This window comes from Ischnura elegans (assembly GCF_921293095.1).
Source record: "Ischnura elegans chromosome 13 unlocalized genomic scaffold, ioIscEleg1.1 SUPER_13_unloc_1, whole genome shotgun sequence".
Taxonomy (NCBI): Eukaryota; Metazoa; Arthropoda; class Insecta; order Odonata; family Coenagrionidae; genus Ischnura; species Ischnura elegans.
This window is the reverse complement of record NW_025791657.1, coordinates 7,389,287-7,415,811: the sequence shown is the minus strand read 5'-3', so window position 1 is coordinate 7,415,811 and position 26,525 is coordinate 7,389,287. Positions and strand designations below refer to the sequence as shown.

The window sequence follows — 26,525 nt, the reverse complement described above, 5'->3', positions numbered from 1 at the left end:
TTCATCTGTACGTAAATATAACTGGCGGAAAGACGCACCCCTAAAAAATGGCAGTTATACATTTAGAGGGAAAGAGTAAAAATACTGTAAAATGATAGCTGCAAATGCATTTGACCTAAAGAACAATGTTTCTGTGATACAAATGTTAAGATTTCATCCAAATATTTTATTCCGTTAATTAATCAGGCGTGTTGAAAGACAGCGCTGCATTCAACCGGCGAATCGACGGCTCTTTAGTTTACGGCAAAGTCCCGTAGGCTGGCGAATCGCCGTCTCTTTAAGCCGATGGGTTAATGAGATGATTAATACCAGCATTTTCTTTCGTAAAATATAAGGAAAGCATTATATAACACATAAATAAAACATAAAAAGGAATGAAAACGGTTTCTTTTGAGATATGAATACTACTTCAGGAATTAGAAAATTTGAATCAAATGGGTAACCTTAACAGCTGTGCAGAAAGCTAAACGTCCTACCATTTACAATGAAAAATGTTTACATTTTTACCTACTACATATCGCCATCATCAATTAATTAAATTCCATAGCAAGAATTCCTAATATACCTGGGCATTCTCTTCTAGAGATGATTCCTTCTTTACCCCAATCAGCGTCCACTCCAGGTCTACCACTACGGCTCCTGTGCCCTGAGTTTCCACCTTTTCACCTTGGGAAGCAGTTAAGGTTATGGGCTGCAACATTATGCCAAATCATCATCATACATGATTGAGATACAAAAAAAAGAAATGCTTTTGAGAATTTGTCTTTCGAATAAAATTAAAGTTCATTCAAGATGGATACATTCTTCATGCTACCCTGCAAGCATCCTCAAAGTAAATAATGTCAGAATTTTATATTCTTTATGCTTATGTTTATTAAATTTACCACTTTATTACAGACTTAAAACCTCTTTTTTGCATTGCAAAATCCCTTCTAAAGCCACATAATGATCCTCAGGGCAATGGTTTTTGGAAATGTTAAACTCCAGATGTAATCCTATTCTTATTAGAAACCTATTTTATGGGAGAAATTTCCATGAGAGTCCAGAGCACAAATATAATAACACACATTCATGAAAAATTAATAGGGTCAATAAAGGAGAATAATTTATGGTGCTTTGCTTTAGAAGTCAGTTTGTCAAACATTTTGATTAATAAAAATAAGTTACTCAGACTAGGTATAACAGGAGGCAATTCCAAGTTAATGAAGAAAGTTATATATACATGAACTCCTTATAGGACAAGAGATGCTTAACTTCAATGGGAAAATATGAAGGTTTATGTTACCCTGGACAAACAATTGATGAGTGGTGTGTAATACAGCTGTTCTTACTTCCAGGGACTAAATGAAAATTACATAATGTATATTCAAGTAGAACGTCATTAGTTTTCCCAGAAATAACTGAACCTTTAACAACATATTTGCTCAGAAGGTATACAACAGTGCTTTCAAGGATGTGAAATTTTTTTCTGGTATAAATGCAATATATCCGTGATAAAAATGAACAAAAAAATGACAACTGGAAATGTATACCTCCACTACTGACCATGGTTTCATCACTATCTCATTTTCACTTCACATAACCTTAAAAACTGACAGATATGTTATACTAAGGGAAGCAGAATAACCAGTGATGGATGAAGCGGGAAAGAAATAGTAAGTAGAATAGCACAGGTACAGAGAGCATTCTACAAAAAAAGAATAATCTACTCAGAGCTGAGAATTGAAATACAGCTGTAAGGAAACAATTCATCAAACACTACATATGGAACATATTTATAAATAGTAGCAAGGTTTCAAAATTGACAGCTGAAGAAAAGTCAAAAGAAGAGTGGGAGATAAGATGACTTCTAAAAATCTTAACTTAATCGGCTACATCATGAGATATGATGGCCTTGTAATAAGAATAGACAGACAGAGACAGGTGGACTGAAAGTAGGGAAAAAATGGCTCAGAATGTTTCAATAAGTCAGATTATTACGGATATACAACAAGAAGAGCATTAATATGGAAAGATAAGCAGATGATAGTTAAGATTTGAGGACTCTATGAAATGAATTTAAGGAACGTGGGTGTATGATGGCAACATAGTTTATATGCAATTCAAGTTCAATGGAAACTAAATAGTTGATAAATAGTAATACCTGATTAGAAGAGTCTTGATACACCTGTTTGCTTGTAAAACCATCAGAGCAATCATTCAACACATATTCTTCTTCATCATCGCTTATCTCATCATTTTTAACAGAAGAGCACTCGTACGTTACCGGATCACTCTATTGGAAAGAGGAACACACTTTGATACACATTTTCATCTATTGGTGCACAAGCATAAGTGATCATGAACGAAGCTTGAATTACAGGGTGTCTGTAGTAAACAAGTAATCCCTGATCAAGTATTCTGGCCTATTTGTAAAAAACAGAGTAACTTAGTTGACTAACAAGATTCAGGCAGTTAACTTATTCTTCCTTCTCATACAATCCAATAAAAGCCTTAAGAAAAGGGAGGAACAACTTCATTGGGTACATAATGAGAATGAATATCTTTTAAAAGTGGGGACTTCCCCTATCATTGTAGTTAACTTCCCAAAAGGAGCAGAGCAAAGAGCACTGAGCTTTTAAGAAGAATGTCATTATCTTGCACGAAAATAACTGAAACCTTTACATACATATTTGCTCAAAAGCTATACAACAGTGCTTTCAAGTGTATGAAATTGTTTCAGGTGTAAATACAATTATTATCTATGATAAAATATGAACAACAAATGATAACTTCCACACTTTCACATATATCTCCACTCCTGACCATGGTTTCAACACTGTCATTTTCATGTCTCATAACCTTAAAAGCACACAAGCTACATGAGGCCTAGTTATCAGTGATGGATGAAGCAAGAAAGAAATAGTGAATAGAATAGCTTCGGCACAAAGAGAACTCTAAAGAAAACGGGAATCTCCACACAGCTGACAGTACTAATACTAAAATATGGAAAATATTCATTGGACACTACATTCTGAGCATATTTAAAAATGATAGCAAGATTCTAAATCGACGGCCGCATGAAAGTCATAAGTGAAAGAATTGAAAATGTGTTGCTCATGGATAATGTAGAAGGTAAAAGGGATTGAATGAGGAAGTACCAAGGAAGTACAGAAAATAGATGGAGAAGTCTTCGAAAAAACAAAACTTCATCAGCCAAAGCATGAGATATGATACACTTATAAAGACATTAGTCAAAAGGGAAATGGAGAAATGGATGGGAAGAAGGGATAAGAATGCTTCTAGATGTACATATATCATTAGTTAGATTAATAAGGATTTATAACAGAAAAATAAAATAAATATTTAAAGATAAGAAAAACCAATTTTAGGAAGATGCCAATCAGTTTATGTGTAACTCAAGGTCAACAGACAATACATAGTTCATAAATAGTATTACCTGACCAGAAATGTCTTGATGAATCAGTTTGCTTGATGCACCATCAGTGCAATCATTGAGTCTATATCTATCTTCATCATCGCTGATATGATCTTCTTTAACAGAAGGGCACTTGTATGTTACCGCATTACTCTATTGGAAAAAGGAACCTCCATTGATACATATTATAATCAATTGGTACAAGAAGCAAAAGTGATCATGAAGAATGCTTTAATTACAGGATGTCGGTACAAAATAAATTATTCCCAATGAACGATTCTTGCCTCTTAGTAGAAATAGATTTACTTAATCAACCAACAACATTTGGCTAATAAAGTTCTTATTGTTTCAATATAATCTAATGAAATTCTTAGTGAGAAGAAGGAACCCCTTTATTGGGAAAATCTTGAGAGTAAATAGTTCTTAAAATTGCAGACTTACCCTGGCATTAAATTAATTTTCAAAAATAAGCAAGGCAAAGAGCACTGATTTCTAAGAAAATATTATAAATCCATGAATAAGCAAAATATTAATATTACATTAATAGTGGAAGAGTTTCAAGACTATGAACAACAACAGCAGAAAATTGAGTCAAAGTAAATAAAAATCAGTTCACCTCACTAAAATTTGATGTCTTTTGGTAATGGATTTGCATTGCCAACGTGCAACACCCCATTCAAAAATGGTAAAGGACAAATCCCTAGTCCTTGTTATATATTCCTATTCACTTTCATCACGAACTCCATATCTGATCTGATTCCTGTGAATATCAATCTCTCATAAGGAACGAGCTATGTTGTTCGACCGGGCTAGCAGCTGCATCATGATGTCATGGTCATGCTATTAAACTGTTCCAAACTCAACAGTACTCCTCTCAACTCTCAATTCCTAATCACCCTTCCACTCTGTCATATCCAGATTTAAATACTGTGTTACACTATCAAAACATTAATAACTGCTCAGTGATGTAATGACAGTGCTCTCACTTGCTCAGTAAATAAATTTGTGCTGTCAGTTTTGCATAAAAAGGCAAAAAAAAGGTTCATTACAATACATAATTCATTTAAAATTATTCATTCACGAAATGTATGCTGTAGCTGGTCATTATTGATCAGGAGTAGGAGAATGCTTTACGTTTGTTCTAAGAGGTGTTGGGAATAATCCACTAAGGAATGATATTGTGCCGTAGAAAATTAGAACTATAAAAGGCAAAAGTCAACTCACCAATTCATCAGTGGCCAATGGGTCTGACACACCAGTTGAAATTCCTGCTGGATCTGATGTGTACAGCATAGGATAAATCCCTTCACTGAGGTTACCTTCATCCTCGTCTTTCACTTGAAACTGGAAGATAGTAATAGGCTTCAGTCAATTAAAGAAAAAACAATACTAAGCCCATTCGATCATAAAAAATACTCATTTTCTTGAAATCATTCCAGCTGGCCAATGTACTCATGATATTTTTGCGACTCCCGGATCAAACTCCAGAATATCAACGTTCAATTAGGGAGGGAGAGTTATGTCACAAAGGGCGTGTGATTTGAATGAGAGTTTTGGCCACTTACAGCAGAGGCAAAATAGCTGAAACGACAGATTGAGGTTCCACTGTACATTGAATTGTCTTAATATTTTCTTTACCCATGCTTGTAATGAGGTGTCACAACAGTTAAAGCTGGATCCTTCATTGAAATTAAGGAGAAAGATGGCTTAAAACAAAGAGAGGGCAATAATGAGACACTGCCCAATTATAGCCAAGACAAATGACTTAAACAGACATTTCACATCTTTATCTACAAGCCTACTCCATCAGATACAAGTAATTTCTATCAGGAGATTTCCAGTGTTGTACAGGTGATATTGACTGAAAAATATTAGTGTGGCTTAGTTTTCTGCCTCATATGTTACCTTAGAAAATCCCTCAACTGACGGTGGCATTACTTTGAGTGACTTCCCATAAATATACTTATATTTATGACAGACACACCGTCTTCTTTATTGCTACGGAGAAATTTGTATAACTGAAGGTGGTTCAAATCAGGTTTCACTGTGTACTAGAACATAACTTACCAACTCATTTTCCCTGGGCAGTACCAAGTCTGGCACAGGAATGTATATTTCAGTGGTTTGGGCTGAGCATGTGAGCTGTGAATTCTTTTCAATCACATCTTGAATGCAACCCTTAGTCTCCACAGAAGGCCCCGAATTGTCATCAGCTGCCCCTCCTCCTTCTAAACTCTGCAGAAAAAGTAACAGTGAAAAAAGACTCATCTCCGTAAAAATACATGCATGGGATGCTCTAAAGTAATACCAAGATGGATGTTAAACATACTGTTTATGTTTTCATATAAAAATGGAGTGGTGTCAGCATGCCTGTTAATCAAGTTTTGGGTCTGGTAAATATGGATCTCTGTGGTCGAATAGGTGATGTCTTAGTTGGCGGGGCAAAAAACATCTTTGTGGTTGTTGATGATTATTCCATGAAGCCATTTTGCTATTTTTATGAAATCCAAAAGTGAAGCATTTGATTGATTCAATGAATTTAAAGCTTGGGCTGAGAACAGGACAGATATAAGGATTAAGGTTGTAAGATCTGACAATGGTCTTGAATTACCTAATCAAAAGTTTGATTCCAGTTCGAGCTCAGCCTTCGTGTGGGTCGGGTCGTTCTCTCCGGTTCTCTCCTGTGCTACGCAATGCCTAACTGCAGTGCATGTGTTAAATCGATCAAGCGCGAGCAGAAGTCGCTCTCTTGCTGTGAGTGTAAGGCCCATTACCATCCACTGTGCCTTTCAATACCTGAAGTGGAATTTAAGGAGCTTAGTGACAAACGTAGACCATGGTATTGCGACGTTTGTCGGGCTAAGATCGGCTGTAGCAGTGATGGAGAGCAAATCAGAAAAGCTCCTGAGAACGAGTCCGCAAGTTCCAGTTTGTCTCCTGATCGTGTGAGTGATATCTTGAGAGATTTTTCTGCTAATCTTGCTGATATCCGGTCGGATCAAAGTGAAATTCGCAAATCAATATCTCGCTGGGAGGAGTCGTTCGGGGGTCAAGCAAAGTCTCTCGAGCTCCTCAATGCCTCCCTTGTGAAAATAACTGATTCCCTGAATCACCTATTAAGTGAAAACATCAACCTAAAGAAACAACTAAGTGATACGGAAGCTCGCCTTAATCGCGTTGAGCAAGAGCAACTCCGGAACGTAATTGAGATCCACGGCATTCCTTACTCCGAAGGGGAGGTAGCTGGGGCCCTGATTTGTCAAGTTGGAATCGCTGTGGGAATTAAAGTGGATACAAGTGAAATCGATTACGCCTACAGGGGTGGTTCCAACCGTTCTGCAACCTCTCACCCTTCACCTAGACCTGTCCCTATTATTGTCCGTTTTCTACGATCTAGCACTGCTGCTGCATTTTTAAATGGTAGACGCACAAAACGGAACCTGAAACTCAATGACATCGTCGCCAACCAGAACCCTACCAACCCTCCTGTCTACATTAATGAATCCTTGACATCCTTAAACCGAAAGCTATATGCAATGGCTAGGGGACTTAAGAAAGAAGGTAAAATCAAATACGTGTGGATTCGTAATGGCCGTGTGTTTGCTCGGGTCCATGATGGTGGTGAATGCCTTTCTATCCTAGTTGAAACTGACCTTGACTGCTTAAAATAACATACGGGGGCCTGTTCTCTTCCCGCAGGCCTACCAATTGCTAATGAAATCAACATTTCCCTCGTCAATTGTCAATCTTTACTGTGTCATATCGACTAATTTCGGGTTAATTTTTCTTCCTGTGTAAGTGATATAATCTGTTTAACCGAAACATGGTTAAAACCAAATATTCCTGATAGCATGGTTGATCTTAGTGAACATTACTTGCTGAGACATGATCGGATCGGGAAAGGCGGTGGCGGGGTTGGTGCCTTCATTCATCATCGACTGAGTTCGTCGGTGCTGGCGACCTCTTCCGCGACCTATGAATGCCGACCCGAGTTCATAGTTATTGAAGTGCATGGTATAAACCTTTCTAAACTTCTTCTATTTGTTGTTTACAGACCTCCAAATGTTGGGTCCTTGACTGATATTGAAGAAGCATATACAACTTTTAGCCCAAACTATAAAAACATTGTAATTGTAGGTGACTTTAACGCCGATTTGCTACGGGACAGCTGTCATTCTTCCTTCATCAGGAATTTCATTTTTAATTATAATCTTCATCTGGCCTCAACGCAGCCCACGCATCATACAGAACATAGTGATACTCTCCTTGATCTCTGTATAGTTGATTCCCCTGAAAAACTCTCTTCATTCTCACAATTCCCTGTGCCTTTCCTCTCCGCACATGACAAAATTTTACTCTCTTATTCATTCAATTCCCCTCGTCTTCCTATACCTAAAATTCTCTATCGTGATCTTAAAAATTTCGATACAGCAAAGTTTCAGGACGATCTGCTCACCTTTGACTGGAACAACATATTTAGCTCCTCGTCCATTGATTCAAAATTAGAACTCTTTAATCAGAAATTCTTAGAGTGCATAAATTGTCATGCCCCCCTGCGAACATGCGCACCTAGACGGCCTTCAGCCCCCTGGCTGACTAGTGACATTAAGCAAAAAATGAAGGAACGTGATATTTCACGTAGAATTTTCACACGAACAAAAAACCAGACTGCTTACACTGAGTTTATCGTCTTGCGTAATCAGGTAAAGCATCTCGTCACGGAAGCCAAGAAAAAATATTATGCAACCACCTTCTCCAATTTGACAGAACCAAACAAGGTCTGGAGGGAACTTAGAAGTCTTGGACTCGTGCAGCGACGAAACAAGCAGCCCTTACATGAATTATCTATCGATGATCTAAACAAGCACTTCACTCCCGCCTTTACCTTCGAGGCAAATAACATTGCTGACATATTCAGTCTCTCTAACCTTGATCCACTTGTACCCTATAACGAGAGAAATTTCTTCTTCCAACACGTAACCCCACACAACCTACGTAAAACGTTATCTCTCTCTAAATCGAACTCAACTGGGGTCGATGGAATCTCAGTTAAATTTATAAAGGCCGCGTCAACTGTACTTCTACCTGTAATACTTTATATCTATAATTTTTCCTTATCGTCATCTGAATTTCCGAATGTATGGAAATATTCACTAATCACACCAATACAAAAAGTTAAAAAACCAACTTCTCCCAGGGATTATCGGCCAATCTCTATTCTGTGCTCTCTTTCTAAATGCTTAGAAAAAATTGTTTTTCAGCAGGTAACGAATTATCTGGACCAATGCAACTTGCATGATCCATATCAATCTGGATTTCGGAAAAACTTCTCTACGCAAACAGCGCTACTCAAATTAACGGATGATATACGTCAAGGAATTGATAAACGGATGGTTACAATTCTGGTACTATTTGATTTCACCAATGCTTTTGGTCTTGTTAATCACGCCAAACTTCTCCACAAGTTGAAAAACCTTAATTTTTCCTGTTCCTCACTTAACTGGTTTTACTCCTATCTAAAAGATCGTCAACAGGCAGTCAAGGACGCGAATGGGAATACATCGCAATGGACTACTGTCCATTGCGGGGTCCCCCAAGGGTCAGTTCTTGGTCCTCTCCTATATTCCCTGTATGTCCTTGATCTACCCAGGTGTATTCTAAACTGTAAATATCTCTTATATGCCGACGACCTACAGATTTATTTTCACTGTCATTTGTATGAGCTGAATGATGCAATTTCCAAAGTAAATCAGGACGTTCGGGCCATCACTTCATGGGCTGCAGACAATAACTTTGTGCTTAACCCTAGGAAAACAAAATCTATGTTATTTGGTACCTCAAAACTACTCAAACATGTCGACTTTGATGTTCTGCCCAAGATTTTTGTTGGTGATGCCGAAATATCATATGCCAACTCCGTTAAAAATCTTGGAGTCTTATTGATGCCTAATTTGTCTTGGCAAAACCATGTTAAAGCCATCAGCAATAAGATCAACATGATCTTGTTTCAGCTAAAAATTCATAAAAACCTTATGCCCTCTCATACACGCAAGCAACTTGTATCCTCGTTAATATTCCCCCATATTGATTACTGCTGCCTTGTATATAATGACCTAACCGAAAAGATTAACACCCTGATTCAACGGCAATTAAATATGTGTGTTAGGTTCATTTATGATCTTAAAAAAGATGAACATATATCCCCTTATTTCTCTAAATTAGAATGGCTTAAAGCAAAAACAAGGAGGCAATACATGCTTGCCTCTTTTTTATACAAACTTTTTAATTGCAAACAGCCAGAATACATTATGCAATTTTTTCAGAGTAAAGAGAAATATCGTAATGTTGTAACTAGATTATCAGCTGATTTTTTAATTGTTCCTCAACATCGAACCACTGCATTTGATAATTCATTTTCAGTTGTTGGGTCAAGGCTATGGAATGGTATTCCTGAACCAATCAAAACCGCAAAATCACTGATGTCTTTTAAAAATCTAATGTTCACTAAAATGCTATTACAAGAAAAAATGTAATTGTACCAATATGCCACTATATTCTGTTACAATTTATTTTCTACTTTTTTTTGCATGTATCTTATTCTTCTGTGCACTGAGCTCAAATATGAATGTAAGCCCTTGTATGTTCTTAGTGGACCATAAAGGTCCAAGAACAATAAATGTTTCTTTATTCTTTATTCCTTTTTAAGGGTACATGGAATAGAGCATCATACTAGCACCCCATATACTTCTGAACAGAATCGTGTGGCACAATGTGCTAATCGCACAATATGTGTAAAGACTAGATGCAGGTTGTTTGATTCAGGCTTACCAAAGGGTTATTGGGTGGAGACCTGTAACACTGCAGTCTACATTAAAAACCGTGTACCACATAGAGCTATTCAAGGTAAGGCTCCACAAGAGTTGTGGAGAGGAAAAATTTCATCATTCAAACATTTAAGGGTGTTTTGGTGTCCAGCATATGATCATGTTCCTAATCAGAAAAGAAATAAGTGGGATGCTTAGGGGAAAAGGTTAATTTTGTTGGGTATTGTGAAACAAGAAAAGGTTATATACAAGTTGATCCAAATAATACCTCAAAAGTCATAAAGGCTAGACATGATTTGTTAGAAAATTATGCGAGGCCTAATGTAAGGGATGAAAGTGTACCCAATAAGGGTAAGAATGATGCAGTGTACCATTTTTTATCATTTTATCCTATGAATGAATCTAGTTTGCCTTTAAATAATGTTAACACGTTGCGTACGGATGGCGAGAATTCTCGTCATTTTTTTCCCGAACGTTCCGGACGGATGACGAAGATTCTCGTCATTTAGGCGCGTCAACCAAAACAATTTTAAAGCGTGCAATCCGTATTCGTTAGAACATTTTCAGTTGTTGTTCGTTATTAATAATGAATTGATACATCATTAAGTTTGATTGGGTAAAGTTATATTCTAAACATTAGCTTTTTAACCATGTTTAAACCAAAGGCATTACGCCCGAATTTGCACATATTTCCATTCTCAACACCTCCACCCAGAATCGGCGTTCCTCTTCTTACCAGCGTTGGCTTCTTATTTATCTTATTCCTTGAGTTACCCCACACACTTGGCTTATTATTTCCAAAGAGTTTATCCACATGGCCTTGTTTTATCTAGCGAGTTTGACCCTCATCTTCATCGCCGCTTCTTCGAGATGCACTCTCAGCAAGTGGACTGCTCTGCTCCGTCAACATAAACATTCTCGACAAAAGGAACTGGGGGACTCACAATGAGGCCCCCAGTTCTTTTCGTCCATGCCATGGAGGGAGATGATGCTCTCTTACTTGTTTCCTGCCTCTGGGTTAGTTTCCTCTCCTAATGTGTCAAGAGCAGTTGGTGTTTCCCTGAGTCCAAGTGAATAGAACATTTGGTGTCAAGTTTTTCTCGCTTGAAGGTTTGCACGCATTTGTGCTCTAAAAACCACTCATAAGAATATTCGATATTATGGCATCACATCGGAAGGACAACACTTTGGATGAAGAAGAAATTTTGTTAGACTTGTGTGCTGATGATTTGTCAGATGTACCATTAGGGTATGACGAAGATAACGACGAAAGTGAAAGCGATTCTGATGTTGAGGTGAATATGAAAACTAGAAAACGTATTCCTCTAGTTATCAGTGAAAGTGACTCCGATGCGAGTGAAAATGAAGACAATACTTTGGCAGGAAGTTCTACTTCATGGGAAAAAATAGATTTTGAGAGGCATTTAGAGCAATTTTTGGGCCAACCTGGAGTGAAGCGATTACCAGAAAATTCCAATAACATCCTTGACGTAGTCTCACTATTTCTTGGTAATGATTTTTTTGAAATGATGTGCCATCAATCCAATTTGTATTACTGTCAAAATAAGCATAAATACAAAGAATCGCCAAAAACAGGGAAGTGGTCAAACATAACCATGGCTGAAATGAAAAAATTCTTTTCTATTTTGATTCTGATGGGTCAAGTGAGGAAAGATACACTGAAGGAGTATTGGAGTACAGATCCTTTCATCGAAACAAAAATATTTAGAGAGCTACTGACGAGAAACAGATTTGAGCAGATATGGAAAGCGTGGCATTTTAGTGATAACGAAGCATTCTCAGATACTTCGGATAGACTATATAAAATAAGACCCACCCTGGAATACTTAGTTGAAAAATTTCAAAATGTGTATAAACCAAAGCAGGAATTGTCACTTGATGAAGCCATGATTCCATGGAGAGGAAGATTGAAAATCAAGACCTATAATCCTGCAAAAATTGTAAAATATGGTTTACTAGTTCGAATGGTTTGTGAAAGTGATTCTGGCTACATTAGTAATTTAGAAATTTATTCAGCCGAGGGGAAAAAATTAGAACAAACCATCTTGTCTCTTTTGAAGCCACATCTCAATCTTTGGCATCATGTCTATCAAGACAACTATTATAATAGTGTGAAAATTGCAGAACTGCTCTTAGATAACAAAGTAAGAGTGTGTGGAACCATAAGACCAAATCGGGGACTCCCTCCCACGTTGAAGAGCGAGGCAAAAACTTTGAAAAAGGGACAGAGCACGTTCTCTCGTAAAGGTGAGGTGTTACTAGTGGTTTGGAAAGACAAGAGGGAAGTAAGAATGATTAGCACTGTTCATAACGCCAGCATGGGTAACTCAAAGGTAAAAGATTGGGTTACAGGACAGGCAATCAGAAAACCCACTTGTATTCTAAAATACAATGAGTGCATGAAAGGTGTTGACAGGGCGGATATGTACTTATCCTATTACTCCATCATGAGAAAAACAATGAAATGGTCGAAGAAAGTCGTGCTTTGGCTAATAAATTGCGCTCTTTTTAATGCTTTCAGAGTTTATAAAACTCTAAACAAAAATAATGGCATTCGATTCAAAAGCTTTTTGCTCCAGACCGCCAAAGAGTGGGCAGCGAGTAGGCAGGAGTCGAGTGAATCATTCTCGGACGATGACTGCGATGATAAGCCAACAGGACGGGCCCCTTCAAGAGATCACCCACAGCGCTTATCAAGAGACCTTAGCAAACACCATCTCGTTCCTATTGTGGGGAAGGGGACGAAACAATATCACACAAGAAGATGCAAAATGTGCGCTACGAGAAAAATTAGAAAAGAGACAAGGTATGTGTGCTCAACTTGCGGCATTCCACTCCACAAGGGAAAGTGTTTCATGGAGTATCACACCAGAAAAAGATTCTGAAATTAGTTGTGAGTATTTCATTCAAAATTGCATGAAAAAATTTTAATTTTTAAATAAGTTATGGCATTTTTTCGAATGGAAGGTTTGCTAAGTGAGTGATGTTTAAAAAACCGCCGGAACAGAGGGTTAAAAGGAATTTAAATACCCCGGTACGCAACGTGTTAAGTCAATTGGGTTTAATGAGATTAGAATGGAAGGACCAATGACAGAAAGTCAAGATTGTGTTTTGGATGGGGAAGTAGACTCCAATAACGATGTCCTTGGTATTGAAAATTGTGGTGAATCCATTGAAGTCAGGGAATCCAGTAGTGTGAGAGAGAGAAAATACCCTTTAAGAAATAGGACCCCTAAGCTTTACCCTGACTTTGTACCTTCATTTTAGCTACGAGTAGTTCTGAAAGTGGCAAGGATCATATTTCCATCGATGAGGCCTTGGCTGGCCCAGAAAGGTCATACTGGAAAAGGGCACTGGATCAGGAAATGCAGTCCTCTAACAAGGGGAATACACGACCTTCGCATCGCTGATCGAGCTCAAATTTTGCGAATCGGTAGTTTATGGGTACAAATGTAAGATGCCGAAGCGAGACGACGCACTTCTCGTAAAATTCCGAGAAAAAAGCAATTAAAAATCGTTAAAAATGAAGGTACGCTATATAAGCTGTTTTGAACGCCCATGTTAAACATTAGGGCGACAGCCCAGTGGATACGGTGTCCGACTGTGGAGGTGAAGGTAGCGAGATCGATGCTCGCTCAGGGAACTTTTTTTTGTGTTAATTTTTAAGAATTTTATTGTTTAAATTTTTAAAGTTCGTTTTCTTATCTTCGTTACTACTATGGAATATACTTTTAAAAGAGTTTTTTAAAATATTTAAATCAGGAATGGATCAGCTTGGGATTACGAACTGAGGATGAAGGGTGGATAGAACCCCGGCGTCGGCATTAGCCTTCTCTTAACGAAAGGCGCCAAGGGGACCACGGCTTAACGTCCCATCCGACGGACGGTGTACTGCACAACTAGTGCAATCCACATTACACGCAGGGATTGAATTTAGGAATGCCCCTTAATTCTTTACCGAGATTTGGATGTGGAAGGTCAGCACACTGCCTCACCACTCCAGTTAATCCTTTATTTGCAATTTTCAGGATGGAACTCATCATAAAGACATGCAAAGCAAAGTGATTTGCAGCACCACGAACAAGCAGAAAAGGCTGATCTATCGGAATGTTGAACGCGTGGTTCGCAGCTAATATAAATTTTATCAATGAGCAGCTCCCAGCAATAGTGCCACGCACACGTTAACTCATCCGTAGGAATATCCAAGGATAGAGTCTCTATGTTCAAAAGAAGTGTGTCCCCCAAGCGTATCAAAGCGATTAAACCAAAGGAAAATATCACTTGACACTCTGTATCTTATGTACATTCACTCCAAGATGGCTCTCTGCCTAACAATCTACTATTTATCTCTCCTCACCATAGTATCAAATCAGCAAAAAAAAATCAAAACAAAAACGAACACGCTCACAGACAAAGAAAACACAACAAATAAACTCAAAAACAGAAAACAAACCAAACACATACAAAAGTGATTCCGGTCATAAATACACATACATCACCCCTTTCCGCGCATGTCCGTCGGCCGCGAAAAAGGGAAAAAATTTGCAAAACTTTCCCCAATTATTCGATTCTTCTATTACAGGTTAATCAAGTACCCAGATAATATTATACGTTTCCGGGAAAATTATTGAACATGCATGTTTGCTTCGAAGCTCGCTGGCACGAGACAATTTTACGTAAATGTAAATGACGTGTGTTTTCCTTCAAAAATTATGGACAGTCGTTGCAGTTGTGGAAAAAACGCCTTTTCTGCTTGTTCGTGGTGCCGCAAATCAGTTTGCTTTACATGTCTTTATGATGAGTTCCATCCTGAAAATTGCAAATAAAGGATTAACTGGAGTGGTGAGGCAGTGTACTGGCCTTCCACATCCAAATCTCGGTAAAGAATTAAGGGGCATTCCTAAATTCAATCCCTGCGTGTAATGTGGATTGCACTGGTTGTGCAGTACACCGTCCGTCGGATGGGACGTTAAGCCGTGGTCCCCTTGGCGCCTTTCGTTAAGAGAAGGCTAATGCCGACGCCGGGGTTCTATCCACCCTTCATCCTCAGTTCGTAATCCCAAGCTGATCCATTCCTGATTTAAATATTTTAAAAAACTCTTTTAAAAGTATATTCCATAGTAGTAACGAAGATAAGAAAACGAACTTTAAAAATTTAAACAATAAAATTCTTAAAAATTAACACAAAAAAAAGTTCCCTGAGCGAGCATCGATCTCGCTACCTTCACCTCCACAGTCGGACACCGTATCCACTGGGCTGTCGCCCTAATGTTTAACGTGGGCGTTCAAAACAGCTTATATAGCGTACCTTCATTTTTAACGATTTTTAATTGCTTTTTTCTCGGAATTTTACGAGAAGTGCGTCGTCTCGCTTCGGCATCTTACATTTGTATTCATAAACTACCGATTCGCAAAATTTGAGCTCGATCGGCGATGCGAAGGTCGTGTATTCCCCTTGTAAGTGTAACAAAGTGTGGGACCTGGTGAGTTTGCCAGATGGAGTAAAAATTGTTGAAACTCATCTCATATTATGGCTTTGTCACAAAATCCTTGGAGCCAGGAGAAGGCCTTCAAATTGTCCCATTCACAGAAAATTCTCGTTACCCCTGGAATATCATGCTCATGCAAGTATCCTAACATCCTTCTTTTCAAGTTACAAGCTTGTACTTTAAATAGAGATTTAGGGTAACAATTATCACTGTTTAATGAACAAAAAAACTAAATTTTGTAATGCTGAACTTGTATCTGCAATAATAATTGTCAGAGAAGTTGCGTTTATAAGGATAAAATCACTAACTAATAATTTTACACAGTGGTGTCTCAGAAACTGAAGTGGATGTGTTTATTTTGTTGATGACCTCTTTATATATGTAAACATGTCATATTGAAGAAAATATTCGGTCTAACATGAAGACATTTAGGTTCTAAATAGATTAGTTTCCGATTACCATAGCCTTACTCCATACGGCATGTGATATTTCTGACAGAAGATAAGCAGTTCTGTGAAGCTAGGATTTGCTTAAATGAGAATAGGTAAGCATATGGCTATGCTTTTTGCCTTTTACGATATTTACGTGTTTTAAACGATAGTTACAGTAGAGAAATATTAAAAAACTCAAATTTTGAAAAAAAAATTGTACTGACATTGTAAAACATAAGAACCTGACAACATAACATTGATCAAGGGTAAATTCCATTATAAAAAAAGCTTTTCAAAGCAAAGAAAATTGATAATAAACAACAATAACTCCTTGCATGAACAATGAAACTACCAAAAAACATAATGATTTGGATAGAGACCATAAACCAGTTCTAAGTTTCATACACAGATCTACCTACTCGTGAGAGCGTTTAATTCATTTAAAAATCATTTATAACGTATCATTATATGAATACAGCATTACATTTCCTTAGATTTCTCTAATGAAATGAATCAAGTAAGAGTTCCTTTATATTATTCGAATAGACTTTGCTCCATTGAAGTTAAATCACTTCTTATAACTGTATAAAACAGAAGTTAATCATTAAAAGCCGTTGACAAAAATAGGAGATAACAATGCAGATTACAATTATGAGGAAACAAGATTTGTAAAAATTATATTATGTTAATGTCGACTATGGCTGTTTAATGAAAGCATAGATCATTAATTTCAAATAAAAAATGGGATCCCCTGAGGCAACCTGATATCACCATTAAGTATCTCTTACAGTCTCATGGAGGTTTTGTGCAAGTGATGTCAAGAAAGAAGATGACACCTTTTCTATTTGAAAGTAGACAATTTGATACGAATACTGTTGAAGGGTTTTGTCCATATACGCCCGGGTTTGAGGGAAAAAAGCATTTAAAATTAAAAAATACAATCATATTGAATCTAATTAAATATTTTGGCTCATTGTTTCAAAGCCAGTTTGGCCTAGTGGTAGCGTACCGCACTTTCATTTTGAAGGACCAGGGTTCGAGATTCGGAGAGAGTAAATTTTTTCCAGTCTGCCACCGCCATTTTTTGTCATCTTTTCCATGTTATTCAGATTTGTTGCTTTCAGACGTTTTACATTTTTTTTACTCGACTGCTTCTTGAGAATAAGCCCTATATTGACACTGATATCGTCAAAATTCATCCAAGCAGGAGTGGTAAAACTGTGGTACTGGCATCAAAATGAAGGGAACTTATTTTCAGGGCCAAAGATTTTAAACTTACTGTCTTTGAAGAGTTGCCCAGTTTCCATGTGGGAGAAAGACATACAATCAGGGAGAACGAAAATTGACAAGCTTGAAATGATCGACAGATGGGTATATCAGAATCGCTTTGTGGAAGCCAGGAACAGGAATGAACTGGTGATGATGCGGACTTCACAAGAATAGGCTATTTCAGGGTGATTTCATCACATATCTCCAGGATTAGAATTCTAAGCCAGTGCTTAATGGGTTGCATCTTTCAAGAAGAGACACCGAAACGTGCATTGCAAAAATACATGTCAACGAGCGAGAATCTGCTGAAGAAATATTGCACAAAGCAAAGTAACACACTCATACACAACAGAGTATGATATTATGGCCTCAGAAAAACTGCTTTCTAAAGTTTTTATTGTGTGTGTCATAACCTGGTGGTGATTTTGAAAAGACAGCCATTAAAATTATAATGCACGCTATCCCAAAAATATACAAGAAAAGAAGACCTTCCAATTCAAGTAGTACATTCCAATTTCTACTCCAACAATTATTCCATGCACTTTAAATTCATTAAACAAAATAGATCTGTAAAATGAAATACATCCCATTCCCTATGCCATGAAGCTATTTGCAAAAAAACTTATGTCTACAAATAATAAGAATGTTCAAAAAAGTTAACCGAAAAAATACATGATGAATCAAAATCATCACCTCATATTTTTAAGGCCTGTTTACACCACACAATATCATACGTAAGTTAATGTGTGATTGCATGAATAATGAATGCAAGGACCAAATCAGACAGGTTCTATTTTCTATTCATGCACTCACACAAGTTGGGTGTGTTACCCAATGCATTCTTGTGTACATTTCTGGATTCATTTATTTAGACAATAACTAGCACAGGTAAATTCATGGAGTAAACAGACATTTACGCAAGAACCGTAATGCAACAACCCCTACCGATTTAAAGAGCAATACAGCGTTCAATATCCCCAGCCACAATAATACGATTCTTACATGGGAAAAACATCTCAATACATAAAAAATAGTATTTCACAATGAAAAACATGTCTTAAAATTACGATACCTATAAAAATGTACCCATTGTTACAGTGTAATAACTAAAATTCAAACTCTCAATAAATAAAATCGCACTCTTGATAAATAAATAACACTCTTTTGTGTACATGATGTTTGATAGCACCAAAATCATGCACACAAAATATTATTATTGCAGAATCGTTTCATTAACGGTTTATATAAGCAAAGACATAAAACATTTGATAAACAGCTGACAAAGATAATTTTAGCAAATAATATTGTTATCAAATCAATCAGATATGTTACAAATTAAAAAAATGCATAGGCTTAATATTGTAACATTGCAACGAACCATTAGACCAAATAGCCAGGTATGTACAATAAATTTTCTTAACCTGTTCTAAACATTTTCAATCGATTTGTTGAAATATTTCATTCGATATATCTTCGTGTATTACAGCTCAAAAATGGTAAATAAACTTCTTAAAGTCGGCAAGTACGATTCTATAAATTATCTAAACTGTAAGTGTTGGAATTTAAAACCAAACAGGAGGTAAAAAGCAAAAGAAATACATCGAAAACATATTCCACAAAAATGTTCACATCCATTGATATTCTTTTTTGAGTTGGTCATTCACATTCATAATACAAAAAGTAAAAACGACTTCACTCGTCACCATTGAGAAACCAACTGCGAGTTAACTAATACCTCGTCAGGATTAACTAATTCGGAAACACTACGTGGGACATTGGACTCTTTTCACTGCTCAGTTGATCATGCACAAGGGCCTTTAGCACCATCTACTGTTGTTCATTAATAAATTTAATACCCCATTAACTTTTGATGCCTAATCAAAGCGATTTTTAACAAACGTTGCACGTACCAGTTTGTTACAGTCATAAAGCATTATACTTTGCCCGTCGTGGCCAGTGATTCATCGAATACACAATGAAGTTACTTCTTCAAGTTACTGATATAACCAGTTCTACCAACAAATACAAACATCTTGCTATATTTTTCATTCCCGTTGATATAAACTTAAAACTACTAATACCGGGCAGCACGGTACATAATCACGAACAAGTTAATATCAGTTTGCGAGAATGATTTAACATCATGTGGATGTTACACGAGGCTTCCAATGAAAAAAAAATAAGAAGCACTCACCCTGAAGTTATTGCTGGACGAAAATTTTCTCAGTTCTGCGTCCGATTCATGACAAATATTCCTGAAAGCGTAGAATTTGATGAGCTTTTTTAAGCACAGTGGACATAAAGTTGCAGGCAGGCCATCTCCCACAGCAACCTAAGAAAAGTATGTAAACATTTGCAAGAGATTTCAGACGTACCAAGGATAATATGTACTCATAGAACGGAATAAAACAAGAGGCAAGGAAATCGATAACTGTAACCCGCCACTTACTTTTAAGTCGACTAAATCATATAAGGCATCCTCTACAGTTATCTGGCTTGCTACAATCGAAGTGAATATGTTATAATAATAATCATTTTTCTTCATGCAAAGTCTGCACAAGGTGCCCTCGGAATTCCTGTCTAAATACTCTGAGTAATTCCCAGTGGTAGCACTCATGGTTTCACAGCAATAACTAATTCAGTCTCTAAACCAGTTCACTCCTCAAGCAAAGCATCCACACAGCACTCAGTGATTACTAAATTCCTAATAAATTACGATCATTTCCATTACGTACACCAATGCAAAAACATTGGAATTATTAAGAAAAAGGGCGTGTTCAGCTCACATTTAAATATGACCTCAAAAGGAAATCACATCGCAGCACAGTAATCAGCAAATATTTCAACGAATTCCATGTTTATTGACGCACTACATTATTATAGACCAAATAAGCAAGATTTAGCTCAAATACCGAACTTCAGTTGCTTCTTTTAGCGCTAGAGGATAACGTACGCAGTAGGCCTACAATCGATAGATGAGGTATTTGCAACGATGAGTGATAAATTATTGAGCTTTATAGCATTGTTTTAGACATAAATGTTTTAGTAATTTTTATAGTACAACTTTCAAGATATTTTGTACCCTTTATCATATGTAAAAACCGCAAATGAACTTTGACCGTGTGGAAGCTGAAGTCGGCCTTAAATTCAGTTTCTAGCCTAAGCATTGAATAATAATGAAATATAAACTATAATACTACAATAAATTGAAAGAAAATTGACGAATATAAATTAAATGTCCTTTTATTTTTTCAAATGGAAAGAAAGTTGTCTTGAAACTCGGATGTCAGGACTGCTCTATAGGTGTGCTGTTTGCGGTTAAAATGGCAACTAAATATCATCGATTTTATGTAGAGGCTTGATTGCATGTTCTTGTATTAAAAAATAAACGTTGCGGATCGATCTTTGTCGTGCATGTTGTGTTCGTAAGATTTATAATCATGTCAGAAATTGTTGAAAATATTCTCAGCCCATGCTATTGAGTGGTGGAATGTCTCTCAGGTGACTGTTGTTTGTTGTTGGCGTCGTTGGTCCTTTCGTTGAGCGTAATAATCATAGGCATTTTCAATTTCAAACATCAACGTAGTGAATGTAGTTTCCATGTGAGATTTTGAGATCTTTGTCAGTGAGTAGATGATGTCTGTGACGATATAACTGATTTAAACAGTGAATGCGATTTTGAAGTGAAAACATGAGTCGCACCAGCGGGATTTTCACGGAATCTTCAGGAAGGAATTGCAGACTTTGTATGAAAAATCATGAATATTATTATATCATATTCACTTCGAATGTGGCATGCAATATAGCTGTAAAGGATGCCATACATGATTTAGTTGGCTTACGTGTGAGTGGCATATCAAATGCAATCGATCTTCTTTGGTGCTTACTTCATTTTGTTTTTTCCAAGATAATTACTTCTGTTGACGTATAATTTGTTTATTAATGTCTCAGATTGCTGTGGGAGATGGCCTGCCCACTACCATGTGTCCTCTGTGTTTGAAGAAACTTACGGAATTCAGCGTCTTCAAAAAGATTTGTTTAGAATCAGACGCAGTTCTTAGAAAAAGTTTGCAGAGTAATTGTTGTAGGGTAAGTACTTATCCTTTTTTCTTCTTTGATGGCTGGCGTAGTATAGGCATGGCAGAGTTAGAGGTGACACTCTTCGGTATTTGTCGACTACAGTAGGAATGTAGAAAGATAAATTTAGCGGACTGAAATATTCATGGTATGAAGTTTTGAGGATTAACTATATTGTAATCGATTAACTTCTTGGTGGCACAATTGGAGAAATATAATGTTGTAGAACTACCGGTGGCCATTTAATCGAACACTAACTAAAAAGGTACTTCGATTAACGGTCGAAAGATAATTTAGCATACATTTTGTTAATCTACAGTAAAAGGTTACATGAAAGGCCCTCGTCCATGGTACACGGAAAAGTGTAATAAGTCCAACATCCCATAAACGGTTTCTCCCTATATGTGAGCCCTTGGCAAGATGCTATTTATGTTGCAGTTGGTTTTTCAGTGTCAAATACTGAAGACATGTCGTCTTATGGCAAAACTTAGTGTTTACTATGCAATAATATTCTGGAAGAATGGGATTTAAATTTACCATTTATCAACGTAGAAAGGCAATCCACACACTTGGCTCATTGCTTGGGTCATTCCATTTCAAATCTACCAGGCCATGACACCCACCGATTCGGATTTTCTTGAAACTTGCCATGGCCATACATTCTGGTTGATATAATTAGAAATTGTGTACAATTTTAGCCTCCAGTTGTCTATTGTTGATGAAATATCCACTGCATGCAGTGAATATTTAACGATAATCGTGGGATCATTATGGACCACTTAGCTTTAGAAAAAAAATGTCTTGTCATCTCCCAGGAATGGAGTTATGGATGAAAATAAAAATCACCATGTGTTGCACGTTGCGGCACTCAAGGGGTCACTCCCAAATTCGGATTGCTCATATCTCATTAATATTTGAAAATTGGAGGCAAATATTGTACACAATTTCTAATTATACCAGGACGTATGACCATGGAAAGTTTCAGGAAAATCTGATTCGTTGGGTGCCATTTTGTCAAAATTTTGGTTGATTTGACATGGAATGACTCCTCTACCATACTCAAGTTTTTTAAGAACAAAGAATTCTCTGACGATATGCTGCTAAATAATAAAATGTGAGAGAACTTGAAAATAGTTTGTGGATCGGTTGTTAAATATAGTACGGAGTGCATGCAAACATATTATATTTCTTTTTGGTGACCTCTCCTTTGGGTTTAACTATGATCTCATGAGGCTAAGGTTATGTACAACTAAAAACATCTTAGCAACATTTCAGAAATTGCATGTTTATTTTGAAGGCTTCTTATATGAATGGATGGTGGGTATAATGAAGGTGTAGCGATTTACTATGCTGAATAATAGGTACTTTCATATGCTAAATGACGCACTTGTGTCGTTTCTATTGTGAAGCGATTATTCTTACTCCTAGTACAGACTCACTGACTGAATGATTGTTGGCAGATATCGCTTGCTTATATATTACGGCAAACGCGGAATGCTGCTTTGGGCGTTCTTGGATTATTCCCGATTTTCTCTACTGCGTGTTGTGGCAGATATTGCGCCACAAAGGCTAGATTGGCAAAGTATTAGAAATTAATTTTAGTGCGCAAAAATTATCCATGAAAATATTTTCATTAAAGATGTAAAATTAGGAAGAAATCAGGAATTTTGATGTGATATATCTTTTCTATAGCTGTAAGGTTAATTTGTAAATACTATTTTCCAATATTTGAATATAATTTTAATATTTACATAAATTTTGATTAACTAGATCACAAAATATGTGGCTAAAATCATTCCTGTTCGTGCCTTTTATGAAACTATTTGTTTCTTTAAATAATTTTATAGATGAACACTATTCTGTTTTTAAAAATGCATTAATACTTTTGGAAGTATTCTATTAGTATTGTGGTTAGCAAGCTTATTTTATATATTACATTAAATTATACTGTGGTTTAAGTTTAAATATGACCTTAGTATTAATAAGTTACCTGTACCTTTGTTGTTGCCATTGTTGGGAAATACATTTTTTAGGTACGGAGATGCTTATCCTACATAACAGCCTTAAAAATCTTGGCTAAGGATATGGTGTGCAGAAGGTTACCCAAGATTACACTGGGTCAGATTCTTCAACTCTGTCTCGGCTCAATTTTCTATGTACCAGGTGCCCTGATGACGATGGACAACTTGTTCACCGAAACTTTGGCTGATTGTTAGATGGAGTTGGAGAACCTGACCCAGTGGAATTCCCTAATAACCTTACTCAATACTATAGAATGGGAAAACCTGGCAAGGTTATTGCATTCTTAATTTTTTTGGGGCTACCAATTTGAACGAGGTGTATGGAACGGAAAAAATAATATTCAGATGGTACAATGTCTGGGGATTTTGGCTGGTGCGTTCAGCCTTTCTTTACTGTGATTCCATATAGGTTTTAATGTTCTAATGTTGTTTCTATTATGAAGCAATTATTCTCACTTCATAGTACAGACTCAACTGACTGAATCATTGTTGGTCGAGATTGCTTTTTTATATAGTACGGCAAACGCGGAACGCTGCTTTGGGAGTTCCTGGAATATTCCCAATTTTCTCTACTGCGTGTTGTGGCGGATATTGCGCCACAAAGGCAAGATTGGCAGAGTATTAGAAATTTATTTTAGTGCGCATAAATTATCCATGAAAATATTTTTATTAAAAATGTAAAATTAGGAAGAAATCAGGAATGTTGATGTGATATATCTTTTTTGTAGCTGTTAAGTTAATTTGTAAATACTATTTTCCAATATTTGAATATAATTTTAATATTTACATCAATTTTGATTAACTAGATCACAAAATATATGGCTAAAAGCATTCCTGTTTGTACCCTTTATGAAATTATTTGTTTCATTAAATAATTTTATAGATGAACACTATTCTGTTTATAAAAATGCATTAATACTTTTGGGAGTATTCTATTAATATTGTGGTTATCAAGTTTATATATTATATTAAATTATATTGTGGTTTAAGTTTAAATATGACCTGAGTATTAATAAGTTACCTGTACCTTTGTTGTTACCATTGTTGGAAAATACATTTTTTAGGTACTGAGATGCTTATCCTACATAAGAGCCTTAAAAATCTTGGCTAAGGATATGGTGTGCAGAAGGTTACCCAGGAATTACACTGGGTCCGATTCTTCAATTCTATCTTGGCTCAATTTTCTGTTTACCAGTTGCCCAGGTGCCCTGATGACGACTGACTACTTGTTCATCGAAACTTTGGCTGATTGTTAGATGGAGTAGGAGAACCTGACCCAGTGGAATACCCGAGTAACGTTACATGATATTATAAAATGGGAAAACCTGCGATAATTCTTTATATGCTATGTATGCCTGGCAAGTTTATTGCATTCTTAATTTTTTGGGGCTACCAATTTGAAGGAGGTGTACGGAACGGAACAAATAATAATCAGATGGTACAATGTCTGGGAATTTAGCTGGTGCGTTCAGCCTTTGTTTTACAGTGTTTCCAAATAGGTTTTAATGTTTAATGTTCTAGGTTTTGTGTCATTAGGTCAAGCATTTTATGCTGTGGAATCACTGTTGAATCATTTGGAACCCAAGTTTCTTGCTTAATATTAAATTCCCAACTCATGCAATCGCTAGGAAATAGCTAGGTGGGCAACTCCAACTACAAAGCCAGCTCTTCTTGAGTTTGGCATTGATCTTCCTCAGGCAATGTCTCCAATTATGTTTCTTTGAAGGTATTTGGTCTTCCTTCACATGGACAGGTGTCATCATTGAAATGACGGTCATTGAAGCAGTGATACCAATCATGTCACATTGTCTCTCTTAGATCAGCATCTTGGTTAAATTTGTAGGTCTCTTGATGCACGTTATCCTGTTTTATTTTAATGACAGAAGGCAATCAACTGCTCATGCAAATGATGGTTAGTTGGCTCAAACCCAGAAATTTTCTCACAACACTAAGTATCCATTGCCAAGACAAATTCATCATGGTCGTCCAGCAGCTTGTTCACCAAATGTCTAGGCTTGAGTAATGATGTTACTGACATTTCAAATCGACCATCTGTCAGTGCTATATCCATCTATTAACTAACAGCAGGAACTTTGTTTAGAACGTAAAACATTATTGTTGCATGATTGTTTTTGCAAGTTTTAAGGATAATAATGTCAGGGTTATTAAAAACAGTTTAATGAAATGATTTTGTAAGAGAAGATGATTTTGAGGTTTCTATTCTTTCTACATAACCCAGTATTGCAACGAGTATTCTCTTCCAGAGTTAATATTTGAATGTTAGCAGAACGTCTGGAACGTAATAAATACATTGAAAATATGTTCAACATGTTTTTCCTCTACTTATCTTTCGAGAAAAGAAGAACTGGACATTTCGGCCATTTAGAAGCCACTTATACCAAAATTATGACTTCAGAAGAAAGAATCAAAGTATAAGAATCATAAACTCTGTCATTTAATTTTCTGAACTGCAAAAATTTTTAATCCTCATTCTCTACTTTGATTTCGTGTAATATGAATAAAAAAACTGAAAATGATACGGCTGGATAATCCCCATTCTCTATCGTATATTTTGCAGTGAAGGGCCAGCTACTTTGGTCCCAAATAAATTATAAAAGACACTGCAGTAACTCAGAGTATTATGGATCTACCTGCAAGAATTTGCTTCATTCGGCATGATAGATTTTCAGTGATTGATTAATAGGCATGCAGACACCACTATTTTTATATGAAAGCGTGGACAGTATGTTGAACATCCTTTTTCATATTGCTTAAGAGCATCCCATGTATGTATATTTAAGGAGATAAGTGTTTTTTCGCTATTACTTTTTCTGCAGAGTGTCGAAGGAGGAAGAGCAGCTGATGACAATTCGGGGCCTTCTGTGGAGACTAAGGGCCGCATTCAAGATGTGATTGAAAACAATTCACAGCTCACATGCTCAGCCCAAACCACTGAAATATACCTTCCTGTGCCA

General features: G+C 36.6%; 2 long non-coding RNA genes across 2 annotated transcripts; both read right to left on the bottom strand.

The window, feature by feature from the left end:
• Window positions 1-564: 564 nt before the first annotated feature.
• LOC124172412 lies at window positions 565-3,570 on the bottom strand. The gene is made up of 3 exons (XR_006868152.1): window positions 3,440-3,570; window positions 2,144-2,275; window positions 565-691 (listed from the first exon to the last, which is right to left on the bottom strand). It is a non-coding gene; the product is annotated as an uncharacterized LOC124172412 (long non-coding RNA).
• Window positions 3,571-5,632: 2,062 nt separating this feature from the next.
• On the bottom strand, window positions 5,633-19,939 carry LOC124172411. The gene is made up of 3 exons (XR_006868151.1): window positions 19,902-19,939; window positions 19,647-19,784; window positions 5,633-5,653 (listed from the first exon to the last, which is right to left on the bottom strand). It is a non-coding gene; the product is annotated as an uncharacterized LOC124172411 (long non-coding RNA).
• Between the last annotated feature and the right edge of the window lie 6,586 nt (window positions 19,940-26,525).